This window comes from Barbus barbus (genome assembly GCF_936440315.1).
Source record: "Barbus barbus genome assembly, chromosome: 16".
Taxonomy (NCBI): Eukaryota; Metazoa; Chordata; class Actinopteri; order Cypriniformes; family Cyprinidae; genus Barbus; species Barbus barbus.
The window spans coordinates 12703416-12716795 of record NC_136744.1 but is presented as its reverse complement, the minus strand read 5'-3'; positions in this window follow the sequence as shown (position 1 = coordinate 12716795).

The following is a 13380-nucleotide window of genomic DNA, read 5'->3' as shown; positions in this document are numbered from 1 at the left end:
TTCTAGCAAAATAAAAATAATTGTTTTCAGAAAATATCTTTTGAATATTTTAAACTTTAATATTAATGACATAAAAAACATATATAAATTTATTATTGTTTTACAGTTCTATTTTCTTTTTGGTTTATATTTAAATCTCTTTAAATAAATTAAATGCTGAAAAGAGGAGAAGACTATTTTCAAATGTGGTTTTAAGTTATTTGCTAATTGCAAATTTGATATGGTTCTCTTCTGTTTTTACTGCATGAATAAAATAGATTTCAAGCTTTAATTGTTTTTTATGGTTTCTCATCTGTAAAATTGTTTTGTTAGCCTTTGAATTCATGTTTTAAGCTTAAACGTCTTTCACTTAATATACAGTGCCCTCCATAAGTGTTGGAACAGTAAAGACAAAATTGTTCTGTTGGCTGTGGTGTCAAGACATTTGCAAATATGATTAAAAGATGAATATGAGACAAAACTACAGAATGTCACATTTTATTATTGGGTGATTCAACACATATGTTTTTCCAAATAAAAAGCACAGCACTTTTAGAGTTCATCCCACTCATTGATGTGAGCATAAGTATTGGGACAGTTGAACATAAGGCAGATATAAAAGATTAAAAGCTATTATTTAGTTGCAGATCCTTTGCGCACAATCACAGCAGTGAGTCTGTGACCCATAGACATCACCAGACTCTTGGACTCATCCTTTGAAATACTTTTCCCAGCCTTTAATGCAGACAATCCCAATTGTTGCTTGTTTTGGGGAGTTTCTGCCTTTACTCTCCTCTCCAGCTGGTGAAATTCATGTTCAATCGGATTTAAATCTGGAGATTGATTTGGGCAATCTAAGACTTTCCATTTCTTTGCCCTTATAAATTCCTTGACTGAACTGGCAGGGTGTTTTGGGTCGTTGTCCTGATGCAATATGAAGCACTTCCCAATGAATCTGGTTGCATTTTCTTCAATATTGGTAGTGTGGGAGGAGACTGAGTATACGCAGGCAGTGCCTACTAAAGATCAAAGTGCCATTACCGTAGCCAAAACTCTGGTTGAGAGCTGGTTTTATCGTTTTGGTGTGCCTAAAAGGATACACTGTGATCAGGGGAGAAATTTTGAGAGTGTTCTTATTCGACAGCTCTGTTGCCTCTATGGGATTGAAAAATCTAGGACCACAACATACCACCCACAGGGAAATGGGCAGTGTGAGAGATTCAATCGGACTCTTCATGACCTGCTTCGCTCCCTTCCCCCCAAAAAAAACGGGTGTGGCCTAAGTACATCTCTCAGCTGGTTTGGGCGTATAATACAACGATTCATCGCTCCACTGGACATTCACCATATGCTTTAATTTTAAGACTTCCTGTTGACTCCCTTTTAGGGATGGACGTCTCGGAGGCTGACCAGGAGTTACTTAACTCCTGGGAAGAGTGGGTTCAGCACCATCAGGAGCGGCTTCAGGTGGCACATAATCTAGCACGAAAAAATCTTGAAGAGGCAGCAGAATATCGACAACAGCATCATAACAACCAGGTACATGATCTTGGATTGAGCAAAGGGCAATTGATTTATTTAAAAGATCATCGCCATCAAGGTCGTCATAAGATCCAAGATGTGTGGTCACCAGTGCTGTATAAAGTAGTCAATGTGCCAAACAAACCTGGTGCTCCGTACACCGTTATATCAGTTGATGGCACTGGCAATGCACGCCGGGTACATAGGACTGAGATGAGGGCAGCTCGGCTTGAAGATCAGCCTTGTGAATCAGTAATACCTCAGCCCTGTCTGCAAGCTGCTGCCCAAGGCGGTGAACTTGATAGTGAAGAAGAGGATTGTTTGGTGTGGCCTACTAAAGAAAAGTCTATTCTGTCTGTCGATAGCTTTTCAGAAGGGGCATACCATGTGTTAATGCTTGGTAGAGGAAAAAGTGTTCAGGAGGTAGACTCCGATGCTCAGGGAGATGTCATTCTAAATAGTGATGGTTTGGAGCAGGAGATGTCGCAACCTCATGTCCCTCAAGTCAGCGGTCAGCAGGAGATGTCACAACCTCAAGATGAGATGCTGACCCTTTGACGTACTTCAAGGCCAACAGCTGGTCAACATTCAAATCCGTACCATCTGCCACAATCTGCAGTGACTAGCATTTATGTTGGGGCGGTAGGGGCTGTTGCTTTCACAGGCCTAAACCAAGTTAATTATTTTAGACCCTGGTTATAAGTTAGTCCTTGTCGTCGAGACGACGACACCTTTTTGGGGGGGTGAATGTGGGAGGAGACTGACCAGTAATCTTGCAGTCTCTAGGGGAGCTATTTCTTACTTTTGTGGATTTTATTATTGATACGTTTTAACATTTGATGATCTGTGTTGGACAATAAAATTGTGACTTCTTACAAACTCCATTGTTGCCCAGAATCAAGTATTGTGGTGTGTGGAGGGCTCCTCCTGCCCTTAATAAGGAGGTGGCGTAGTCAGTTTATATTCTCTACACTACAGTAGGCAAGATGGTTTTGTACCCTTCCAAATTCATTCGGCTACTGTCATCATGCATTAAGTCATCAGTAAAGTTGAGAGGGCCTGTCCCAGAGACAGCCATGCATGCCCATGCCACGACACCAGATGAGGCTGTATGCTTGGGATCATTGCAGTTCCCTTTTTTTCTCCACATTTTTGCTTTCCCATCACTTAGATAAAGGTTTATCTTTGTCTCATCGGTCCATAAACACAGTTCTAAAACTCTTCTGGCTCACCTTTGTGCTTTTTTGCAAACTCTAATCTTGCCTTTCTATTTTTGGTGCTGGTCAGAGGTTTGCATCTTGCTGTGTAGCATCTGTAATTCTGTGTCAAAGTCTCCTGAGGACAGTAGATTGTCAGAGCATCACCCCAGCTTTCTGGAAGTTGTTGGTCATTTTACAGACATGTCTTTTAAATTTAGATTTAGATGATTCATTTTCACAGCTTTTATGATTTGTCTGTCATCAACTACTGTTGTTTTCTCAGCCGATCAGGTAGTTGTTGGTGTCGCTGGTGGTTTCCAAACTCTTGATTTCTCCATGCCCTTTGTTTTTGCTAGAGCTCTAACTGACTTCCTCTTTTCTTTTAGCATCCAAATTGCATGCTTTTCTCTCAAAGTCAGCTCCCTCATCTTCTTCCTGGTTTGTGTGTCATCATCGAATGCAAGATTCAGAATGCAGAAGTAATGGATATAACTGATACGACACATTCCCTGCTTTTAATATCTGAAGAATTAATGCAACCGGACACAGCTGATCACTTAGAAAGACCTGTGAGGCAACTGTTCCAATACTTATGCTCACATCAGATAGAGGGATGAAACCCTAAAAGTGCTGAACTTCTTAGCTGGTAAAACATCTGTGTGTTGAATCACCCAATAATAAAATGTGACATTCTGTAGTTTTGTCTCATATTCATCTTTTAATCATATTTGGAAATCTCTTGACTCCACAGCCAACAGAGCAATTTTGTCTTTACTGTTCCAATACGTTTGGAGGGCACTGTAGTTAAATGATGAAAAGAAGAGAAAACTATTTGCAAACGTGGTAGGAAAAGTAAAGTTTTTTTTAAGTTATAGTCTATACAGATCATTTGTATTACCCCATGAGATTTTGCTTTTAAAGTAAACATGTTGTTTTAAGGATGTCAATATGTTTGTGGAGGGGAGGGATTTAAAAAAAAATATATATATATATATTATATATATATTATAAAAATATTTTTCTGCATATTTTTTTCATAGAACTTTGCCCAAATTGTGCTCAAATTTTTCTTGGAATTTTAAAATTGTCATTGCAAATTTGACATGATATTCTCTTGTGGGAAAAAAACTAATTTCAAATTTGAATAACATTGTTTTCTTGCTACTAAATGAAGTTGTGCATGTCAGCGTTCCTCTTCTTGTTTAGAGTTTAGAGTTATACTTAATTGTCCTTTACAGGAACATTGTCTTGGACTCAAAGCTGCAACAATACACAACAACCACAAAAAAAAAAAAAAAAAAAAAAAAAAACCCACAGTTAATGCAATTTACTATTTAAAATCCTAATAGATACCGGTATAAAATAATTCTTATAGCAATTACTTCTAATGGAACTCTATAATGCTTCCCTGATGGCAGTAATTGATATGTTGAAAATAAAACATGGCTTGAATCACTTACTATAGCTTGCGCATTCTTAAAAAACAACGACTCATAATGGACTGAAGTGATGTATACTCTCTTACACCTATGCCTTTCATGGCAACTTTGACAAGACGTACAAGCTGCGATTTTGATTAAACTGAAAGATTGCCATACCAAGCCGGCATTGCATAGTTCACTAAACTTCCCAAAACTGCTTGGTAAAACAATAACATAATTTTTTTACTTACTCCGACCAACCTAAGCATTCTTAAAAAATATAGTCTTTGCTGGAATCTTGAGCAGAGATAATCAATGTGGGCTTTCCAAGTCAATGAACGGTCAATGACCACCCCAAGATACTTAAATGTTACCTTGAATAATTACTGGACTGTAATCACCCAAACTTTTTGGGTGCACTACCATTTCCTTAGTTTTTCCAACATTGACAATAAGATGATTTACATTACACCCCTGCACAAAGTTCCTCATTTCAGACTGATATTCTGTTATGTCCTGATTCTTTCCTAAAATACTTAGTATTACAGTGTCATCAGAGTATTTTATCAAATAATTGTTCTTATTTCTACTAAAACAATCGTTTGTATATAAAGTGAGCAGAATTGGAGAGCATACGCAACCTTGAGGGGCACCTGTAATTGATTTAACATCAGATAGTGTATCATTTACTTTAACACATTGAGTACGATTTGTTAAGAAGGAAAAAAAGCCACTTAATAATAAAAGGATTAACGTAAATTTTTACAAGCTTGTCCAAGAGTAATTCTGGCTGAAGCGTGTTAAAAGCTGAACTAAATTCCACAAAAAGTAACCGTGCATAAGCATTAATGTTCTCTAAATGTTGTAAAGTCAAGTGAACAACAGTATTGACAGCATCAATCCCTCTTCTCTCCTTATAAGCAAACTGAAAAGGATCCAACAATAAATTTATATTGCTTTTCAGTCTGGACACAACATATTTCTCCAAACAGCAACTTGTCTAAAATCATTATTATCGGAAGCACCAGATTTTTTGGGAACGGGTGTTACAATGACTTTTTCCATAACAGTGGGACCATATGATTGTCAAGTGATTGCTGAAAAATCGGGCACCATGCCGGGGTTAACTCCTCTGCACACATCCGCAAAAGATGCGGCGAAATGCCATCCGGCCCAGTTGATTTCTTAGTACAAACTTTATGGAAAAGTGTAGTAACTTCACGAGGGTTCACAAATAATCTGGCTTCCATACCACATTCAACAGTTCGTAAAATCACTTTACATTCACTGACAAGATCATTATTATCGAACCGTACACAAAACTCCTTCAGCTCATTTGCTTTCTTAAAATCATCAGTTGTTACAAAGCATTGTTTTTTAGAATCCATATTAGAAATTGTCCTCAAAGATTCCCACAATCTCTTATTATTCATAGATAAAAATGGTTCAATATAATATAATATAATAATATAATTTATTCAGTTCCTTTTGTACAACCTTTAACTCAACCCAGTCCTTCTTCATAAAAGCTGCCTTTTTCTTATTGATGCAGGCTTTCACTTCTTTTATTATATGAGGCTTGTTGTTTGGGAACATCCTAACTTCCTTTTTAGGAAGTATTGTATCCACACAGAAACGAATATAATCAGTGGTCATCTCTGCCACGGTGTTCAAATCTGCATCATAAAATACTGACCAATCCGTACACAAAAAAAACCCTCTTAATGCTTCCACATTCTCTTCATTCCATGCTGTTACTGTCTTAACCAAGGGCTTATTCCTTATATGTTATATGTCTTATATGTTGGTATCAAATTAACTATATTGTGGTCCGATGTTGATAAGGGGGGTTTAATTTTGGCCTTGTAAGCCTCCCTGATATTACCATAACATTTATCCAGAATATTGTTGTTCCTTGTCGCACTTTTAACATACTGGAAGAAGCCTGGTAAAAATGACTCAAGTTTACACTGGTTAAAGTCACCCATGATAAGAACTGGAGCACCAGGGGTTCGCTGTAGTTGTTTTTGAATACAGTCTGACATGCATGAGGCAACTCTGGATACGTCGTCGTTAGGAGGGATATACGCTACACACAATAAAATACTGTATGTTAAAGAATAACATTTAATAAAATGATGATCTCACTATGTGCACATATACATGTGTATGTGTCTTGGCAATGTGAGCCACCCTGACTAAAATGGCAGGTTTGGTGACACTATATCACAGCACAGCAGGGCCAAATTATCCTCTAAATGAATAGGGGTTATGAGTGTGGTACGCTGACAGTCAAACCCTCATACACACACGTGCATTCATACTCTGAATGCTAAAGGGAAACAGAGAGACCTAATGCCTGACACCTCACCCTCATATAACCTCATTACAACCTTTCAACAGAGGTTAGAGCCCCAAAGCATACACTTAGTGTGCTTTGATGGTTCTGGATCTCAAAGTGACAGTCAAACACCCCCTCGCCACGCAAAATTGCACTTCTCTTCTCTCTCTCTTTCCCTTCACACTTATTTTGGAGTAATTTTATGTGCCAGCGTTGCACATAATACACTTTTAATGGACAACTAATTCTCTGTCATTAATTTGTCAACATGATTACTGGATCTGCTTTTTCAGCTTGCAAAGTCTGGGTTCCTTTTAAGTATATACAAGACCTTAATGTGTTTCTATTCAGGTTTACATTAAGGGACTACGACGTTTTCAGGCTTCACCCTGCTGAATACTGTCACTTTTCTGAAGTTAAGATGTGAATGGAATGGAGGTTGGATAGCTGGGTTAAAAGGAATAAGGCACGAGAGAATAACCTGTTTGGTTACAACAAGAGAAATCTGTGTGCATACTATTTTTTAGGAGGTAGAAAAATTCTGAAATGCAAACGACATGGTAATTTTACTCTTTTGAAAATATGCCAAATGTGCGCTGACCAACAGTTTTCTGTCAAAGACATCAGACGCAGTTTTGGGACTCCTTTCCCCAAAACAGTCACCGTGACTAAATGAACTCCACGTAAACACCAATGCAAGAAACAGCACAGGACAGGGAAAGGTGTATATGTGACCCAGACTTCTGTGGTCACAGCTATATACATACCCTGAACTCTTCACCACCCAGCCTGGGAAACACAAGCTCCTTCTGGCAGGAAGCTGATGAGGCAACAGACTAAGAGATTAAAAAAAAAAAAAAAAAATCCTGCACTGAAGTTCTGGCACTGCTCCATAGTCACATACTGCATGTGTACAGTAGTCTGTCATCAAAGGACACAGGATTGTTTTTGCTGGTTGTTAGACATTTCCTTATGAGCAATCTTTGATGTATGAGGGCAGTCTGGAGTTGACAGACGGGCCATACAGAGGAAAATCTTTCCCTCTTTTTTTTCAACACAGTGGGGAAAAGTGTATTTTAGCTATTGTTTCCCTAATAGCTTGTAATATTAAGTATTAACCATTGGATAGGCATGCAAATGTAAAGATGTATATTAGTTATGCATACAGATTAAATGTAAAAAATTAACACATTTAAGACTTTATTAATAATTACTAAAGAATAATTCAAAATAATTATTAATAATTATTAACCTGATGACCCCAATGAAGCTAAAAGCTCTTTCCCTCTATACCCTCTCCCCTCTACTCCTGGTGCTACCACTCAATATGCTCTACATTGTTTCCCACTTATCCCAGGCAGGTGCAATAATAAAATGGGATAGTACCACCTAGTCCTAAAATGTAACTAAATATAATATAATATAATATAATATAATATAATATAATATAATATAATATAATAATACTAGACAACAGAGAACAATGAATAATAAATACAAATATTTTACTGAAATGTAGTTTTAGATAAACACTAATATTAAGATTTTTTTAAGTTTTGTTACATAAAACCCTGCAAGACCATTTGGATCACACAGTCAGAAATGAACTCACTCCTTAATTTCAAAATGGTGCAAGAATTTGAATTTATAAATTAAGAAACCAAAATGGCTCATAATACACAGCGAGGTGGAGCATACTGTAAAAATATATATATATATATATTTGCAAATAGAGCAGTTTATAGGACTATGTTTTTCAAGAAAATACAATAATTTTTTCTACTTCAAAAGTTTGTTGTTTAATTCATTGTTTCTTTGTAATTAATTTTGAAATTTACAAGCAATTTCTGAGTGAAAATTGTTTCTACACCAAGTATTTTTTTCAAAGTGTAGCTGTTTTTTATGATCCCATATTTAATTTGTCATGAGATATTAACTTTAATTATAAGTAATTATTACTCTTACATATGATTATTATTATTATTATTAATTGATAATGATTTATTCCACTAAAGGAACAACAACAACAACAAAATACTACTAAGTTTTCACTGTGTGTGTAAATCAGAGTAATTTTGAGAATGATAGAATCATTGCTGCCAGTAAATGTGTCACGGTTATTTTGATAAATTCACAAATATCTGGTCACACGCTGCCTAGTAACAGAATCCTAGACTCATTTATTTTTCTTCAGTCTCTGATTCACTTTTTCTCTCCCTCTTTGAAATACAGCGGTTTATTTAGGGCTTATAAATTGTATATGCCATTCAGAGTGTTATTTAAAACTGAGTTTGCTGGAGAAAATCTGCAGAATTTGGTGGAATAGATTTAAACGTGCTGAAAGCTGAGAGTACTGCCCTAACTCCCAGCTGAAAGCATAACCAGATTAGATTAAAAATATCTAATAAATTAAAAGGGACAGAACTTTGAATGAGAACTTGGACATTCAAATTCTGTGAACATTTGTGGAGATCTGCAGGCACAGATTTCATGAAGGCAAAGTTATGCAATAGATTTTTAGGAAGAGGCAATAGCACAGTGTGACAGGCAAAAAATAAAATAAAAAATGCAGCTCTACTCTTGTTGAGAGTGGTTTGACGTTATCAATTTGAAAAGCGGTGGGAACCCAATTAACAGCATCAAACACCTAATTAGCATGAGCTGTGTGAGTTAAACTGCAATAAGACCTGGCTGTATTTTATGAGTTAAGTCTGGATACATTTTCTGTAATCCGAGCTTCGAAGTGTGGCGTAATCTGCTTAGAAAAATACCCAAGCAGGAATTCATGTGCCAGACAAAGGGCTCGGATTCAGGATAACATTACAACCTTACATCCAACAACAGCTGCAATATAATAAAATGACATATATCATGGACAATTTCTTTTTCCTGAAAACTGAGATATTTAAAAGTTGTTTTTGTAAAAAATGCAATTATAGTCTGATTTAAAGCAAGTGCACTATGCCAAAAAGAAGAAAAAATGCTCTGTAAGCTCTAAACTAAGTCTTAATATTGAGACCAAGTACCGTCAAGCATGAATCAAGCTAAAAACCACAAGCAAAAGCTCACATAAACTAAAACTCCTCTAAGAGAGCTAAGTAAAGCGTATTCACAGTGTTGAATTAAGCAACAGCTTAATCCTAGTAAAGTCCACTCAAACATAGCCTACTACACTAAACTTCTTGGAAATAAAAAAAAGTGTGTTCCAGTATAAAAAAGAGCTATGCATTACAAGCAGTTTCTTTTGAGAAAATACTACAAATTCTGACCCAGCATATCTCATCAAAAGAGATTTCAGTCTGTGCAATATGTCGATTTTCCTTGTATACTCTGTATGTGTGTCTGTCTGGGGGTAAGTGGTGCACATTGCTGCTTCATTGACCTCCAGTAAAGAAACTGACCCTCTTAGTGCTTAGCAGGCCACTTGTGAGAGGAAGAAGCTTGTTGACCAATCGCTGCGGTTGAAAGAGATGAGAGAGCTTTAGAGGCGTTCACATAGTCGCCTTGACGACCAAGAGAAGCCCAAAAAACTTCATGGCACCAGATCCAGTTCAGGTTGTACAGAATGAAACAAACTGCCCATTTAGGACACACAGAACCGTTGCCATACAAGAAGCTCTGTCAAAACTGCCCACCCTCTTCTTCATGCAGACTGCATACTAATTCAACATTATGTGCCACCAATCAATTCCACAGAGTGCATTCACTTTCACAAAGGCTCTACCTCTCGAGCACTTTGGATCTTTTCCAAAAGGCTTAATGTCAAATCCAGGTGGAGGATAGGATAAGGCAGTTTGATGGAGAGCTGGCTTGATTCTGAGATTGCTCTTTCAAATGGCCACTTCCTCAACAAACGGAGCCAAGAGGTCGCTCTTATTGTGCAGTGTGAAGTTCCAGTTTAGCATGATGGCAGCATGTTCAAACAGCAATCTGTGAACTGTTAAACACTGCATATATGCTTTTTGCTTTGTAATCAGGAGCATTTAGGGAGCTGTAGGATGTGCATTTAATTTCATTTTCAGAGTCATTTTCAGCTTCAAACCACAAAGTCATGGTACGCAGGCATTTGGTTTTCTGAATGGTACAATTTCCTCTCCAGAGGGCATCTGGAAAAGGTATAAATGACTGATTACTTTTATTCTTATAAGGCTGCATGTCAGTAAATTCACAGAAACTATTTAGGCGAACAATGCAAAAATCGTACCATTAAATCTAATTTCAGGCACCGCTCAAAATGTTCCTGGAACGTTCTCGGAGATGCAACGTTTAAAGTGTCACCACGCCACAGAGATGCCGGTGCTCAGAAACCGGCCCGAAGGGTCCACGTTTATCTTGACTTCACTTAGCATTTCGGCTCTCTCTCTGCAGAGAGGGTGGAAATGAAAAGGTAATCCAGGCCCCACAGGGCCGGTAGCAGGTGTTGGAAGGGAAAGCATTCCAACTCCTGCTGCTAACACACTCAATGGCTCTCAGTGGAGAAAATGCTTTCAGGAACTGTGCACTCACTTCCCTTGATTTACTCTGTCCGTTAGAGGGAAACCTTTTTAAAACCCAACTGTGGAATTAAGGACAGAGACTTTAAAATCTATTTCTTCAATAAAAACAACATGCCAAAAAAAAAAAAGCTTTCTGAAGGAGAGGAATTTTAGGAGTGGACATTTTATTGGTTTTATACTCAAGGTCAAACGATGTGGTTTGCACGTTGGCCAAAATTGTGGATGGGAAAACAGCAATATAATGTCTACAGAGTGCACCCAGCACATTTCAGAGTTTGCTATTAATGGAGTTCAGGTGGAAAGAAGCAAAACATATGTGTCCCAGTCTTCACACAGAAAATTGATTTGATAAAATACTGGTAAAAGGCAAGGACAGATGGCCCTGCAGAAGCTCCCCATTCAGATACTTCATGGTATAGCTTTAATTGCAAATTAAAGTCAGCTAGAAATGAAAATGATCTCTATTAATTTTCTAACTGCACACTGTGTTCTAGATCTTATTGTGAACAATTCATATTTAAATAATGTTTTAACCTCACAATTTGTAATCAAAATGCCATGACTAGAGCTTTTGGTGAAAACGACAGATTTCCCTCTTGTGATGAATGCAGGACGTCTCCAAATTAGTCCATTTAAACCCGCCCTTGCAAATTCACACTTATCTGCCCTTAACTTTTGAGTGCAATGCCCACATTTCAAAATACAACCAATACCCGATGGATAGAACAGAATGGATTTTTTTCGACAATCCATTACATTGTAAGTACATCACAATACAGATGTTTCTGTTTCATCATGATTTTAACATTCAACAAACATGACTTTATTTATTTTTTTAAATGTAATCTTAAATTGTATTGCCTTGAATTAAGGAGAGACACTGCAGATGAACAGGGTAAAAAAATAACTAATAGTCTTACTTAGTTGATTGATTACATTGATAATTCGAAACATTTTTGTATTACAAGCTTTCTAAAATGTTAGGTTTAAATATGCAAATGAGGCATTATTTAATGAAATATGCGCTAATTTGCATACATTTCTAGAATAAAAATCTAAACACTGGATGAAGTTGGTTTCAAAATTCTTATTTTCTTGACATATTAGAGTCAAAAGTTTTTACAAAGGGAATTTTGGGTATCTCATTTTGTCACTCCATAATTCAGAAAATACTTTTTGCATTTTTGGGGGAATCAAATGTTGTATATAATCAAGCAAATTATATATGAACAAATCCCTCTGTAAAAACCTTCAGGATATAGACAGGAATAAAGATGTAAAGTTTGGTGTGTGTAAGTGAAGTGGCGATACATGGCTCAATGTAGGAGAGAAAACTCATTTTGAGAAAACAGCCTTTAAAAATATGTATTGTAATTGAAATCTATTGACACAAATAGATAAAGTGCTATAAAAGAAACACTTAACAGTGTCTTTTGGATGTTTTCTTTCCACTAGTCTGAAAAAATACTTTATGAAAAACCAAAAAGCCCAAAATCTCAAATTTGACAGGTGCATGAAAAAACTGTTTTTTTGCCTGTAGTGTCTCGTCTTAAAAGAGTTGAAATTAAAATAATTTTGTTAAATGCAACTTTAATATCTCTTGCATTCTTATTATTTATTCCATGATTAACTTGACTTGAATTTTAATTTAGTGGGTACACAATCAAGAGCTGCAGTGTTTTCTGGGTGTCAGGCCAGAGTGGGCCCCACAGCGCAAGGACTGTGGCAGTCATGCCTGGGCCATAATCCATCCTTGGTAAGATGAGAAAACATGCTCACCTAAAACAGCTCAGTACACCATCACCTCCTTTTACCCTGACGATGCCAACCAGCCTCAAGGAGATGGGCATAACCACAACAGCGTGGTGTATTCAATAACAGCACGGCTTCTATTCGAGTACAAAACATGTTTTAGAAACAGATGCCAAAGCAAATTTGAACTAAAACGATCAAAACACTTTCTTCTTTAAACACATTTTCCCCTGTGCCCACACACCCACACCAGCACCACAAGAACAATAAATAAATATGAAATACGTCGTAATTATTTACCATTACATTAACAAACTTAATGAAATTGTACAAATAAGTTGATCTACTTTGTAAAATGTTTTAAAGATTAAATACTTGCAGTAAATGTATAAATAGTTTTAGCCTGCTAAATATACCATAATAATGATATTAGCATTAACAAAATATACAAAACATTCAAATATATAATAAATATATATTTAAAAATACAATTATTTCGATAACGTCTTACAATAAAATACAATTTGTTAAAACCTTTTCACTAAAAATGAACAATAATGCTTACCGTATTAATTCTGTTTTAATGTATTTATTAATCTAGATTAATGCCAATTTATAAACATGATTATTGTTGTGAATATTATTGTAATTTATGTTTGTTCATAGTACAT